Source organism: Aquila chrysaetos, chromosome 16 (assembly GCF_900496995.4).
Source record: "Aquila chrysaetos chrysaetos chromosome 16, bAquChr1.4, whole genome shotgun sequence".
NCBI lineage: Eukaryota > Metazoa > Chordata > Aves > Accipitriformes > Accipitridae > Aquila > Aquila chrysaetos.
The window spans coordinates 6,972,190-6,987,901 of NC_044019.1; the positions used below are offsets into that span (position 1 = coordinate 6,972,190).

At 43.9% G+C, this 15,712-nt stretch overlaps 1 protein-coding gene across 10 annotated transcripts in view; it reads left to right on the plus strand.

Moving 5' to 3' along the window:
• Positions 1 to 15,712, plus strand: part of HIVEP3 (HIVEP zinc finger 3) — a 276,516-nt gene that overhangs the window by 51,049 nt on the left and 209,755 nt on the right. For 2 of the 10 annotated variants that reach the window (XM_030039183.1, XM_030039179.2), the window contains one exon: positions 13,515 to 13,600. The exons of the other annotated variants lie outside the window; for them this stretch is intronic. The gene's annotated coding sequence lies outside the window, so the exon portion shown is untranslated. The remainder of the gene's footprint in view (positions 1 to 13,514; positions 13,601 to 15,712) is intronic. 10 annotated transcript variants of the gene reach the window in all.

Genomic DNA, 15,712 nt, shown 5'->3' on the forward strand with positions numbered 1-15,712 from the left:
GCTAGCCTGGAGGATTAGGCTGGCTTTTGGGAGAACTGGAGCAAAGCCAAGGAAAACTGCACATTGCCTTAAAATAGGCAGCGGGCTCAGAAAAGCCTCACAGAGTTTGTGTCTCTTGAAAGCACGTGGTGTCACTGAAGTTGTGGGCAACTTGAGACATGGAGTCAAGAGCGTTATTTCAGAGCTGGTAAAACATTATACAGCCCACATTTGACACTCAGTAGAACACCCTCAGCATTTAATGGGGGGAAAAAAGTATTGATTTGCAATAATTTGTTTTTCTCATGTTTGACTTCACTGAAATGATCAACTTCTGTGAAATTTCTGTAAGTTCTGAGTATGGTCATGGGTTTGCTGTATTTTAAATCAAGTGACCCTAATAAACTTTTGCTACTTACTCAAAATACTGTATACACCTTGGGCTGGAGAAAAGTTGATTGACTGGTGTCCCAGAGGGTGGGTGGAGAGCTGTAGAGGACTGCTGCTTCTAGTGTGAGTAGAAAGGTTCCTCTTTGTCCGTTGGATGCTGGAGGAGGCACACACGGAAGGTCCTTCTTGTTTGTGACCAAGACTCTCTACCACCCTCCTGCTGAGTGGGAGCTCAGGAGAGGTGGTTGTAGGTTTTGGGTTAGTTCTGTGTATTTTCGCCAAACAGAGGCTGATGCTCAAAGAGAGTTGATGTGTGTTGCACAAGCACAGAGGCTCAAGAACCACACTGATTCTTTGATTAAACTACTTTTCATATTTTATCATATAACTACCTGAACGGGACCGCAGGAAAAAGCTGAAATTGCTACAAAGACAAGTGTTTTGTTTTGTAACTTTTGTAACTTTGTTTTATAACTTTCTCTTGTTAAGAACTTTAATGTGTCCATTTGCAGTTGTAAATTAACCATTTCTTAATTCACTCAGGAGAGTTTGAGCATCTGATGCAATTAGCTGTGCCAAGGTGCTGCTGTCTTTCAGAAGAGTTGCCAGTCTAGGACATAAGGTTGGTGAGCCTGTGAGAGTGCCAGGCTTTATCAGGCAAAATTAGCAGCTTGTTCTCACAGCCTGGACAGTATAAACCTTTTTTTTTTCTTTTCTTTCTCTTTTTTTTTTTTTTAAATAAAGGACTGACTCTAATTAAAGAAGTGCATCCTTGCATGCTGGAGAATGAGCAATTGTTGTGGGACGGGGTTTTGGATTAGCACAGACTCCAAAACGTCACAATGAGTGGGTTTTGCTGGGGCAGAGCGTAGTCAAGCAGAATACGCAAAGGGGCAGGATGGGTCCCACAAAGAACGCTGTGTGGAGCCCCAGGGGAGCGCAAAACACTGCATCCTCCTGGGGCTTGGGACAGCTCGGCTGCAGGGAGTCTTGTAGAAAAGCAGCAGCCACCTGATGGGTTTACTGACTGGGAATGACTAAGTTTTATGAAAAACTCTGTTGTAATGCACCTCTAAAGGTATGTTTTGCATCAGCATAGCAGAGGTGAGGAGTGAGGATTTCTGTCTTACCCTAGCTGTGATGCTGAGCATGCCCGTCAGCTCTGTGCCTTGTTTTCCACATCGATCAAAAGGCTATGACAGCACTAATGTAGGGATGCAAACCTCCTCCAGTTGACTGCAGTCTGTCCCACAGGCATTGCCATTTGTCCCTTGCCCATTGGCCTGGAAGCCGAATCCCTTGTCTTACTGCTGTGTCTTCTGGGGGGGATGGCTAACACACCCCCATGCATGCGAGCGAGGTGAAGCCCTGGAGAAAAGCACCAAAAAACCCAGCTCCGCAGGAGTGCCTGGTACCCATCCTGCATTAGCCTGGTCTCTGCCAGCAGCCGTGTGTGCCAGGCACTTTGCCATCCCATGTCGGCACCGGAGAATGTACCTGACTGCAGCCGTGCAGGCAGGATGCTCTTGGAAAAGATACCTGGGCATGACCCCATGGGCAGGGCCTGATCCTGCAAAGCTGTGGCAGGTCCATTGACTGTGGTTGCGCTACTCTTACGCTGCCATCCTTCCTCTGCCTTGCCTTGTGGTTATTTTGGTTTGTCTCATTTCTTTCACAGTTTTTGAATTTCTTTCCACCTTTCCTGGGGACAGCAAATTGAATCCTGAGCTCCAAAGGCTCTGGAAGATGTAGGCTCCAGGAAGGTTCAAGTTTTCTCCCCCTGCTACTCATATAGATTAAAATAAAGGGCAGGAAAGGGTGAATTAGGTCTGTAGGGGTTCAGTGTTCAAAACTGACAGTTTTGACTGTCTGAAGACTTTTACATTGAAGAAAGTTACTCCTGATTTTCCAGTTTATCCTGGCTGTCGACCTAAACTCATGCTCAGTTTTCCCACTATTCTGTTCATCCTCTCACGTTGTTAAAGCTGGCCCAGGGCAGCCTGGCGTTCCCGCATGCGAAATCAGATTTGCACGTATTCCCTCCCAGCAAGGGACAGGACCGAGGTGTGTGATGTCCCAGGACAGTCCATCTGTCCTTTTCATCCAGCGTTTCCAGCTTTCTGATCGCTGTCCCGGGCCCATTCCCCTGGCCGGGGCTGTCCTGTGCTGTGGGATGCAGCTCGGCAGCTGGGATGATTCACCAGCTGGAACAGTCCTCACTGCAGAGGGTGAGAGATTTAAAGGCTGTTTAAAGATTTGTTTCCTACTATGTTTATCCAAAAGAACAAACCATTGCTAGGCTGCAAAACAGGCTCAGGAAAGCTCAGATGCTGTATTTTCAGCCCAGACTGGAGGGGAAGCATCTCATCCCCTGCTCCAGGGGATACAGCCCTGGCTTCTATGAGTGACCACAAGCTGTCGTCTTCTGGGGGCTGGTGGCCAGCTGGTGGGAAAGGTGCCTGTGGTCGTTCCCTTCCCACGGGGACTGGCCATGACCATCACTCCATGATTTCCATGCAGGCAGAGATGCATGGATGGAGCGGCACCCCAGAAAAAAACAGACTCCTCTTTGTGTCCCAGGGTCTCGGGCTGTGTGTGGCATGTTGGAGATTGGGGAACATGGGGAAACCTTTTTGTTTCCCATCCTGTGCATCGGCAGGCTGCTGGGCTGCTTTCGTGGGTGTTGCTTTTGCCCTGGGTTATTGGAGGGGAGTTTCCTGCTTAGGGCTCATCCACTACGTTTTCCACCTGTGCCTCATTCCTTGCATAAGCAACGAATGGATTCGTTAAGTGAGCTATGTTAATTCATAGTGTTCAGAATAGAAATGGCCCCTTTTATAGCCAAAGTCTCTTTCTTTAGCTACCACCGACAGAGTTTCCAAACCTCCTGGTGCTGGCGAGTGCTGTCGCTGTGCCTGAGCTTGGCAGCAGGCAGGACCTGCGCGGCAGCCCTCACCTGTGACGTCCCGCTCCCTTCCCTGGTCCGGCTGCAACCATTGGTCCCCTCCTTTAAAAACAAATGGTGCATCTATTTTCTCCTTTTCCATTGAAGCACTTGACAATTATTACTACTGTCCTTCCTTTATTGTTTTTGTTTATCCATCTGTCTGTCATTTTTGTAGAAGCTGTGCTGGTTTTAATTAATGAAAAATTGTTGTTGTATTTGCTGTTCAGCACTCTATTTCGCTGGAAACGGGGGGTTTATTCTTCTGTTAGTGAGCTGTTTTGAGCTAGCCTTTTCCAGCACAAAACCCACCCAGTTTAAAGTAGTAGTTTTGGGGGGTTAAGCATGAGCACTTGCATTCAGCCTAGGCAATAAATTTATTTATTTTTTATTTTGCTCTTGGCTGTATGGCTGTTCAGCTGCTTGAGAGTGAGAAACTCTTCGTGGGTTTGCACTGAACCAGCAGCAAGTCCTGTGTTTTGGGGCCTTTAGATTTTCCCTGGAGAGCTGCTTGCGCTAGCTGGATGCTCTGAAAGACCTGCCATCCGCACGGTTGGAGCGCAGGACCCCACGGTTGGACCCCCATACCAGGTACCTTCGCTGTGCCGTGGCTCTGACCCTGCTGGCCCTTGCGTGTGCTCGGAGCTGCGTTAGTGCCTGGGGAAGATGCTGCCTGGAAATCATCTTAAAAGTAGATGTAGTCACCAGTGCTGGGGTTTAATCCTGCCCGAAGCTCCTTGTCCTACACCCAGTTTCGTTCCCCAGCTGGAGGATGAAGACTTTGGATCGAAGGTTCGATGCTTTTTACCAGGTGCCTCTGCAGCAGTGAATGCTGCCGGTGTGCCAGGGCATGGCGGGGCTGATGTTTAATTAATACCTGCAGGTACAGAGGCACCTGGTTGCAGCCACAGGGTGCCCAGACCCCTGGTACTGTGGGTGCCCACTTGCTCTACTGTAAAACCCCAAGCTGAAGGTGCTCAGTGCTTGGCTGGATCAGTCCCACGCTGTGAACCGGATCTGTAGCAGAAGTGGCAATTGGCCTCAGATTTTTCTGCTCTTGTCCAGCGTCTGACTCACTAATTTCCGCACTTACTGGAAACATAGCTTATTATTGCAACATTTAATAAAATCATAAGACAAAACAAAATATTGACAAGAAAACTGTTTCAATACTAAAGCAAAAATTGTATCGTGCTGTTAGTGATTAGGTTGGCTGCACTGTGCTACATCTTCACTTAAATGCTTGCTATATCTTTCTGTATCCTGATTTTTTTTACATTGTCCCTTATCTCTCTTTGCCTTGGCTCCTGCATGGAGCTAGGCATTCTCTTGTCTTGTACTTTCCTTGGAGCATCCTTTAATAATGACATCTCTAATATATTTTTATATTATGCATGTTCAGAGAGGTGAGGCTGAACACTGTGCTTCCACAGAACTGTGAAAGCCAGTTGCTGATGAGGGCTCTGAGAAATGTACTGCTAGATGTTAATTATCCTGATCATTACTGGTCTTCATTTTTATATTCAAGTCAGATTTCTGTACTAGCAACAGCAGACTTGGCAGTGGTTTGTTTTTTCAAGTAGAGGTAATTGTATTTAGTGCTAAGTCTCCTGCAGCCTTTCTGTTTGCCTACCTAATTTAATCTGCTTGTCTGTATCCATCTAATGGGGGCATTAACAGATTGTGACTCAGGAGCTGTGGTGAGTTTCAAACTCCCACCAAACCTGATGTGGACCCCGAGCCCCTGGCCCATTAGTGGCATTGCTCATAGCAGCAATGGTCCAAACTTCTGCTGTGGCACCTGGGCACGGGATGGGCACACGATGGAGCATGAGCTAAACTGAGATGCTGCAGGGCCAGCAGTCACTGCCTGCAAGTAAAGGTGTGGATCTTCAAAGTAGTAGACCAGATCCAAAACCAGATGGAGATACCCAGTCAGGATTTGGGCAGATTCATGAATCAAGGATGAAAACCATGACCACTCTTGGTTGAAAGAAACACATAAACTAAAGGAAAGAAACTCTGGGCTGTAGTTCTGCAGTAATTCCCAGTGGATCCATATGCAAGGGCCAGCAGGATGGCTGTGATGTGGGTCCACCAGGTTCAGCACCTGGCTGGTGCACAGCTTGTGGGTGAACTAACTTTGCACTGATAGAGAGGGGACAGTCAAGAGGAGAATCGATGTACTAGTCGCTGAAACAAAATCACCCAAACCTTTAAGCAACTTTGAGCCAGGAGAGTGAGCTCCGGTTGGATCAGTGCTGTCCATCAAGATGCAGTTTCAGTGTGATACCTGGGCCCTCATGATCAATTTGCTGCATGGATAGTGGGTTTTTTTCCAGCAGAATTGGCTCAAGTTGGAGAGAGATCTCAAGCAGAGGTGTTTTTTATTTGTTGTTTCTTTATGGATCAGTTCACCCATCTGTGTCAGAGCGTGACTCAGTGATAGCTGCCAGGGGAATGCTTTTCAGAGTTTGTGGTGAGGGTAGTTTTGTGGCAGAGGTAGCAGGAATTTTTTAAGCCCATATTACCTTTCTTCATCTCTATAGTATGAAACTGCATCCTGAGCATTAGATTTTGGCAGCCCTCAATATCGCTGTTGATATTCCTCCTAACGCCACCGGTTCGTTGGATGCTGGCCTGTCCAATGGCATTTAAATGGTACTGGCTTTGGTGCCATCCATTCCAAGTGATGCTGGCTCAGGAGAGCTTATTAAGACCCCATTTCAGACTACCTGAATGATTAAATACTACTCAATTTGAGGGGGAAAAAAATGCCAAATCAGAGCCTTGTTTTTATTGAAAGTTCAGTGATCTGCTTCTGTTTCAAGCTTCAAGAGTTTTATGAAAAACTGCTCTGAACAAGTTCCATAAACAGGCTTTCCTGTTCAAATTGTGCTTGAATTTATGTCAGCAATGTGCATTTTGAATAAATGTTACCTTTTCTGTGCATACAAAGATTTTTAAATTGGCTTCACTAGCAAAAATGCTTATTGCTGTTACGTACTTTGCCTCTACAATGGCAACATACCTCATCTGCGGGAGCTGGAGCTCTATGTTATCAACAGAGCTGTCTGCTAAGTTTTTATGATTTTCAGGCGTTTTTGTTGCTCTGGTAGTGAATAGAGCATGAACTGACTTGCAGATCTGGTTGTAAATGAGCAATGAGGATGTGCGAGGCGGAGTGGAGAACCCAGCTTTACCCTCGGATCCTGGAGGGAGGTCTACAGCCTTTGGATTATGAGGAAAAACCATTTATCCTTGTAAACTTGGATTAAACGTGTTTGATTCAAAAGTAAAGAAATGCTAACAGCTTCTGCAGTGCATTTTTACAGTTGCTTTTTGGAGTGAAAGCATGCTTGGACTTGGAAGCGAGTTTCCAGTCTTTGCTGTGGAGGGGGGATTAAGACTCCCCAAGATGGGAATTTTACTTTCCAAGACATTCATTCTAGCACCATTTTTATTAGCATGAAAATTCAGTGTAAAATGGTTTTCTATAAAAATTGTGAAGTCTGTACATGCCAGGAGAAGTCTGCACTCCTGAGCATTTTTCTTGGAGGCGGCTGCTTCCTGAAAGCATTACACACTGCGCTTGCAGTCTTTGCGCTTTACGCTGAAGAACTGCATTTACCCTGATAAAGTCGTGTCTTTTATGAGGCTTTACTGTTGAGCTGGGCTGCTTGAAATAACTTTGTATAGTGCTTTTTAAATGGTTAAATTCACTTGTATGAAGAACCTATTATGATTTTCTTTTATAGCAACTCATTAGGGTGATTTCCACATTTTTTAATTTTATTTTTAATATGCCAGTAGAAACGGTATTGCCAAAATAAAACAATTTTTCTTTCCATACTCATACAGAAAAGGAATCATGATAAAATCAGACTGGTTTCAGGGAGCATGAAAGGGGGTGAAAATAACCAAAGGGGAAGACCGAAGTCTGCACAGGATCCATGTGGATAAAATGAAAGTGTCAGAAGCACATTGTTGCTAAGTTTCTGGGGACTATAAACATGATTTGTGTGGCAAGGTTGTTGGGGGTTTCTTTTTCTTCTTCATTTACAACAGAATTACTTTATTTCATTTTTCTGAAGTGTCTGGTGTTGTAAGCATTGCACTATATTTATACAGCAACCTCTGCAAGATATATATGTGAAATAGTTAAGTTATATATCTATATCTATATCTATATCTATCTCATACCTGTGAAATCAATCCTTTCATGAATAATTTATGTCAGGCTCCTTGGCATTCCGTATAGATTATTTTGAATTCATAGAAGGTTTTTCACAAAGAATTATAAATCCAAATGATTAAAAAAAAAAAAAGCCATCCAATGTCAACAGATAAACCTGTATGAGAATAATAAATGATCATCCGTCACGCAGTGCTCCACTACATGTTGCCTGCAAGGAGGTGCTGACAGCTCTTTATGTGTCACTGCAGAAAGGGTGACACTTCTTTTTCTTCTCTTCCCTCTCTTTTTCTCTGCCTGTTCCCTGCGTGGTGGACAGCGATGCCGTGCTGTCCTCCCAACTTCATCCCCCGTTTCAGACACTTCAGTGCTGTGGTTCCCGTATGTCGTCACTCCAGTGCTGCTGCGGTTTCTTTGCTGTTGCTGTTCCCTACTCCCAGCTGGCCGCAGCAGCAAATACCCTGCTCCCTTCAGTCACAGCCTGACCCGTGGAACAAGAGCAGAATTAAATGCTGTGTTTTTAACAGCTTTCCAGCCTATTCTGTAGCTATTTTCTTTGGAGACCTTTAATTGCTGCATGCTAGAAGATTAAAATGTTTTGGTGCTGTTGGTAATTATTAGGTAATTATTAGAAATAGGGTTATTTATAAAGTAGCTGCCCGTTATTCTCCCTGTGGGCTGCATGTTTGACTGTTTCTTGTTAATTCTGCTGACGTTGGGTGGAAGGCAGAGCGGTGCAGGGTTCGCCACGTTGAGTCTGGGTTTGTGGGACTGGGACAGCGAATGCTTGAACAAGGAACCACTCAAAAACCTGTTTCAGATGGAGTCATGCAGGCTAGAAAAGCAATTTTCATATTTTTGGTTTGCCCCTTCCACTGGTGGCTGTTCTCTCAGCTCAGAGCAGTTATTCTCTCCATGGGACCATGCTCTTAAATTTAAGGAGCACACTTGCCCCAAGGGTAGACATGCTTGTCCTACTATGGAGCATTTTGCAAGGGATTTGGGACTTATTACCTCAGTGTAAATACTGTCCTTTCAGTGCACCAGCAACGTGGCACAGTTGCCTTGTGTCTTACAAAAAACACTTTGGGCCCATCAGTCTGGGTTATTTAGGTTAATTCCACGTGTGCATCGGTTCAGTTACAAAAACTGAATAAACGCAGGACTGTTGTTTGCTTGACACAAGCTGAGGAGGATTTCAGGCAGAGACTCTGTAGTGCTTTGAAAGTGGAATAAATTAACGGTCCTGCTTTGTGACTGGGATGAAGGCAGCCCTGGAGGGAAGATGCTTTCTGGATGCTGTGTGGAAGGTGGAAATGCAGTGATGGGGCTTGGGGGGAGGTGGTGGAGGCTCCCCCAAAACTTGGCTCCTCAGTGCCATGCGAGGAGTCATTGATGCCTTCAGAAAGATATATGCAGTTAAACAATCTGCCATGCTGCAGGGAGAGAGCTGATCTCAGCACAAATTAGAAGTGCGATTGCGTTATACTCAATGTCCGATGCAATGTCCTGGTCCAGCGTTGCACAGACCTCCCCATAGCAAACAGTGATGGAAGCAGATCGGCACTGACTGCTGGGCTGATCCCTGGTAGTTTTATCGGTTTAGTTTACTTTGGGGAAGTTTTTCTGTAAATCCAGGCACATACGTAATTCTTTACTAATTGAGTTCTTCAGCTCCCTGTTGTACCAAGGCAGTGAGTTTACAACCTTGTCATATATTGGATAAATTACTTGAAAAATGCTCTTTTGATTGCTTTTGTTTTAATTGTATCATTTGTCTCTTCATCCTGTGCTTAAAAATTATACAAATTGATTTTGTATTATTCAGGTCTTAATTTGCACTTCTGTCTCTCCTCTTACTCTCCCTATCTAAAGATTTCAGTGAATGTGTATCTAGCTTTTCAGCTGCTTTTCCCAAATTGTACCTTATGTTTGAGCAAGTACCTATCTGAAGTAAGGAGCAGTATGGCATCCTGGAAATGTTGTTTGATTCATTTGACCCATGCTGTAGAAAACCCTCTTACAGCTCCAGCAACTTTTTAGTTATTCGGAATTCCCCAGAATGGTGTCATTGGAGTCCCCATGCTCAGAAATGTGTTCGCTTGCAATAGCAATGATGTCTGTGCCTGCTGGAGTAGAGGAGGGAGACCATAAACCAACCTCTCTAAGGCCATCTCCTAACATATTCCCCATTCACAGTTCAATTTAGAGAGATTGAGCTGGACTGGGGATACAGGCTGTCATTGAACAAGATCTGATAAAATTAGGAAGAAATCTTTAACCCTGTTTTTCCTTAGATATTACTTATTCCTGTATTCCATAAGCTACTCCCAGTACTAATCCAGCAACGTGCAAGCATCAAGCCTCAACCTAGATGCTACTCAGTATGCTAGGGTTTATTAAAGATAGAAGAAAATTAAACACAGCTATAATTCTGCCATCCTAATTTTGTCTGGATATTTATTTATTTTTCTTTTATCTGCTATGTTCCAAAATTAATGTGCAGGAAGGGGAAGAAACGTTAAACACTCAGTGCGAAGCACTGATGTGTGCAGTAGGGCAGGATTTGAATTTTGTCATATAACGAACTTCATATTGCACTTAGCATTCAAATTTAATGCTATGTAATTTAATTAGTAAAGTATTTAGCAGCACAATTAATAGTCTGAAAGAAAGGATAAATGGCACATTAATTTAAGTTCCAAATGAGACAAAGCTAGGAAGTATTAAAAACAAAAATAATGGCAGAAAAATAATATGATGAAACACAGAAACCTAGCCTAGGAATAAGGGTAACAAACAGCAAGATGTGTCTCACACTGGAAGAATGTAAGATAATGTAACTGGAAGAAAAAAAAAAATAATCCAAACATACTCATTGCAAAGAAAGAAGCACTTGAAAGGCAGCAACACCAAAGAGACTGAGATGCAACAGGCAATAAATCAGACCTCAGCTTAGAATGGGAGTAAAACAATTAAAATAAATAAAACCAATAAAAGTTAAGCAAGCAAAATTTTGTTAGCTTTTGTAAATGTCTCGTAAGTGTTCTTGTAATTGTCTACAGTTATTTAAAGCATATGGATGCAAGGGAGAAAAAGTGTTGCTTCAAGATCGTCCAGGCTGATGTAGGTAGGAATGAGGAGATGAAATAAAGATGTCCTCCTCTCCTCAGCTGATGTAAAAGAAGGAAATATTTTCCCAGAAAGGAGGGGCTGGTCACCCCCCGGTAGCTTGCTGTTGAAATACTGAAAGATGAAGTTCAGGCAATATGTGCAGATGGGCAGAGGAAATAGAGGAGATGGTTATCTTCAGGTATGTGTGTATACATACATATATATATATATATATATATATGTACCTACACCTATATATAAAAATCTGTTCTTTCTAGTTTAAGGCATGAGTTGGTCTCACTTGGGATAGTATCTTCTTCTTTTTCAAAAAAAGAAAAAAATAAATGAAATGTAGATAGAAACTGGGCATGCCTACTTAACTGGTGTAAGTCAGTGTAGCTACATTAAGTTGGGGTTTGCAGTTGCCTCTTATGTACCCAAACCTGTCTGTTATGTACCCACAATTAAAGCTTAGTGCGTTATTTCCCCCATGTGCTGTCCTGCATCCCTCTGCGGCTGTGCCCTGGGACAAAGGGGCTTAGAGGGAAATACTCCTGGCCTTGTTGGCTCTGAAGATTTAAAGGATTTGGGTCTGTTTTCCCTCGCTAAGTCAGTATTTTGCCATTTGCAATCTACATTTATGCAGAACAGCTTATTATATTCTCATTCTTCTCCTGCCTTTTGCAGTCCTTAGTTTTGATCTTCCTTAGAAGTACAATACAGTTGATTTTCCTCCTGTGCCCACTGCTCGGTTGTGCTCCTGAGCTGTGCTAAGCTGGTCTGTTCAGTTGAGCCCTTGCTTTTCTCACATAGAGATGGGAGAAGAGTTGGTATCAGAAACAGAAGTTACACCTTCTGTTTTATTCCTCCTTTCTCCTCCCCCAGTTTTGAGGGGAAAAAAAAGGGGGATTTCAGCAGCAGTGGTTGCAAAATCAGCTCCAGTCCCTTCCAGCTTACATTTTCTCCCTAAAATGAGATTACTAGTAATTGTGATGTATCAGAGTTTTTCCTATCAAGCTCTTCACAGCTGAAGAAAAAGGGAATAAGAAAGATCGTTAAAGTGAAAGCCTTAATGCTTTATAAAGCAATTGTTATTTTTTTTCCCCATTGCTGTATTAAGATATTTAAAAACGTGTAATGGCAATTGCTTCCATGCAGCCAGGAGGTTGAGTCTGGCTGTTAAATGGCTTATAGGAACAGGGTCACGTGAATTCTGACTGGCGGGTTCCCACTTGCTTTATTGATAGTAGCGCCCTTGAAAGAGCTGGGTGGATTTAGAGAGGCAATTTGAAAAATAATTTCAGCTTTTTATCTTGGATTAATCTAAATACTCTCCAACGTGACACAAGGCAAGCTGATAGCGGGCATGCCAGCGCGGGGCATCCGCAGGGCATCACCCCGACCAAGCGACTTTGCTCCGTGCTGTGCCTGCTCTCGCAGCAGTCAGACATTCCTGCGGAGACGATCTCCAGAGACGTTCAGAAAGGGATCAGTGAAGACTGTCATCTTTAAGACGCCTGTAACATGGATGTTTGGGTTTCTAGGCAGATCTGCACAATTAAGGCATTGTGCAGAGGCTCCTGTTAAAAATGAGCAGCCATAAAGCTTCAACCAAAGGAATACCATAGAGCTTTAGAAATGTCTGTAATATTCACAACAAAGGCTGATTTGACACTGTCTGATCATTTCACACCTCTTTGTACAAGTCTTCCTTTTGCTGCTCTGAGCAAGATATCCATCCCTGGCTGGAGAGGAGATGGGGCAAATTTTCTCACGCAGCATCAGTGTCAGTGTGATGCTCTGTGGTCTGGACCCTCGCCTGCCTGAGCACTGGCTAGAGATTATTAGCCATTTGATTGCAAGCTGGAGCAAATTATTATTGCAATCCAAAAGAAGGAGAGTTGCTAAATGCTCTCCTCCAGCACAGCCATCCTGAGATTTCAAGCTCAGAGAAGTGCACAAAAAAAAAAAAAAAAAAAGGAGCTATTGTGCCTGTGTTGGGAAGAAAAGGAAAAAAAGAAAAAAAAAAAGGTTGCTCTGGATGCCCTTTTCCTGATTGTTTCCATTTTCCAGCAGGGCCATGTTTTGCTCCTGAGCTGTGAAAAATCCTGGCGCTGTGTGAGGTGTGGCAGATGGAGGAGTGCGAGGGTCTGGCAGCTCAGGGTTTGCACAGGGGAGCTCTGGGCAGTGGCGGGGGGAGAGGAGCATGGGGCCAGGCTGGGAGATGTGGAATAGCTTCTCCTTGACAAGAAAGTCTCTGAGGTTTCCTGTCCCTGCCCTACTCGATGAGCCGCTGCATTGGTGTGTTGGGATGCCCTTCCCTGGCAAGAACACTGTGTGGCACCCAGGGCATTTCACTGCGTGGCAAAGCTGCTCTGACCCAGCAGAAACCTCCAGCTGTGTCACCCATACAGTGATGCCACCACCTTTTACTGCTGCTTTTCTCCCCTTTCTCTTCCTTAAAATTTCCCATGAATGTTGGACAGGAGCATCTTTTATGGAGATGCAGTTGTTTTTGAGTCCTGCTACTCAGACTTTAAGGACAAAACCAGGTTTAATAGATTTTTTTCCTTTTTCATTTCTAATTTCTGTGGGTTTGTGATAATTACTTTGCAGCTGTTTTCCAAGTGCATATGCTTTAATTGAGTTATTTTCAGGTCTGTTTTCTGCACGTGTACCAGAGGGGTATCATGGTACCAGGTGAGGCAGGGGGAAAGAACCCAGAGTGTTAATTCTAATGCTGGAAATATCTTCATTAAAAGTTCAGCAGAGATCTTCAAATGCTTTACGAATAGGCCATCTGTCAGCTGAAAGATGTACTTGTCTGGGGAGTCACAGAGAGAGACCAGGGTGGTAGTGAGGGCACTGATTTTGATTTATTGTTTTTTTCAGACCTTAAACACCTCCTGGATGCTTTCCAGTCTCTGCCCTGGAGACCCTCCAGCCCCAAGGCCAGAGCACGGGGGTCAGGTGATGAAGTAAGCCTTCACTTCTTCTACTTCCAAACAAAATACACCCAGTATGAAATTTATTTTTAAAAGGGAAAGAAGTAGATTTGAGATTTAAACCTAGGTGTGAGTGAGTACCAGAAGGAAGGGAGTAGTGTACCCTGTGCTAGAAGATGCCCTGAGTAGCTGTGACCTTCATGGTCACAACCTGACAGGTGATCCCAGTGGATGTGAATGAGTTGTGAGGATCATTTGAGTGCCATTTCACTAATTAAACTGACTTTTTTTTAAAAAAAGCTCTGCTGAAATTCCAGTTGGAAATTGAAGAGGAAGCTTTGTTCTTTAAAAACACCCTATTGGATCTGCCCCTTCCTCTGGGAGGAGATGCTACTAACCTTTCCCTTTGGACCCTGTTTTAGAACTAGTGGAGTATGGAAAGAGGATGGCAGGAAGAACAGAGTGTAATTTAGCATATCTTCATTGTTCTCCAGCGCTGGCATGTGTGGTGGCTTGTGTCTGGCCAGAGGTTGCAGCCTTTTGTGCTGTACGGCAGTGAAGTGTGAGTGCCATTTCTGCGCTCCAGCCTGCTCCTTGGCTTTTGTGCTTGAGTGTGATGAGCGAGTGCATGGTTATTACCGTCTGATAAATGTTACACTCCAGCTGCTGGCAAGTCACACGTGATGTTCTTCCTCTCCTTCTCACATATTTTATTGAGAGGCATACCTTGCACATTGGAGAGAGCTGGAAAAAATTACAGGGTGTTTATTGCAAAAAGATGCTTTCAAGTAAATTATATTCTGAAGGTGAAGATCTTTGGATTCTTGACCGTGTAATAAATCTTTTTCAAAGGACGAAGCAGGCTCTTGGCAGAAGTTAGAGGACTGGCCTTCTGGCAAATATTTCTGTGCGAGATTCTTATTTGTGACTACTAATAGAGCAAAGTGGAGTCTCATTCATTGGAGATGCAAAGTCTAATCTCATTTGCGTGTGTTACATCTTCCTCTCCTGAATGTTGTTCCCTCTCCACCAGTCTCCTGGAGTTCCTTGTACTGGTATTTGCTAGGGGGCAGGTGGAGCATCTCCAATTTTTCTTCCTGTGCATTAAAATCTTGATGTGTAACTGCATCTTCTGTGAGCAGAGCTGCTATACTTAGTTGTGAGCACTTTCTTCGGAGTTTTATTTGCACAATGGTGGCTTATAACTCTACACCTGCTTTCTGAAACCTTCTGAATTACTTGACCATGGTGCTGTGCTGAATGATTAATTCATGCGCATGACCGTGGATGGTACCATCCTGCACTTCACCTCTAATCCCTGTGAATTTCCTCAGGGATGTGGGGGAATTCTCTCTCCTTTCTGTCCATCCTGCATGCCTGCTGTTATTGCTAACTCAATGGGTCGTTGCTTTTTGATGCAGTTGCCTCTTAGTTTTGCGACCAGGAGAACGTTACCAGTGATTTTGCACTGTGATCGTCACCTTGCCAGTGGACTGTGGGGATGTTGCTGTCTGGCGATAGGGATTTTCGTGTGATAAACATCATGATTATAATCCTTTGGGATAAGGAATAGCCCACCGTTCTGTGCATAAATAGTATTTCTTGTTGATATACATCTTCAGTAACAACAACAGTGGTGCTCTTTTACTCTTTAACAGAGTTACAGGGGGTGTAAGTTATCCCTCCTCCTCGCTGCTCTCTAATTACAGTTGTTTTTTCTCTTCAGCACCTTAGAAGCTGTCAACCTACATAGCAAGACCCTTGCTCTTCAGATGTGAATTTATTTCTTCCTCCCAGCATCACCCCTTTGCCACTGGGCTGGCCAGTATTGAATAAAAATTACTTTCAAGCCCAGTGGCTCTCTTGAGATATTCTGAAGATGCTGAGCTGCTATTAAGACGTTTTTGCTTAATCTCATTCTGTATCACAATGTGATTTTCTTTTTATAATATAATTGACGAATCATGTCCTGCAAAAAGAGTATAGTCTGTTGGATGCTTTAGTTCAGAAGTTCAGTATTTTTGTGTTTTTGTTGCTTTGTTTTAGGCTGCCTCACTGCCATGGTTTAGCAAAGATTTGGTGTCTGTTTGCTGGGTTTTTAATGACTGGGCTTTTGGTAGGACAATTATTAAACAGATTGCAGGG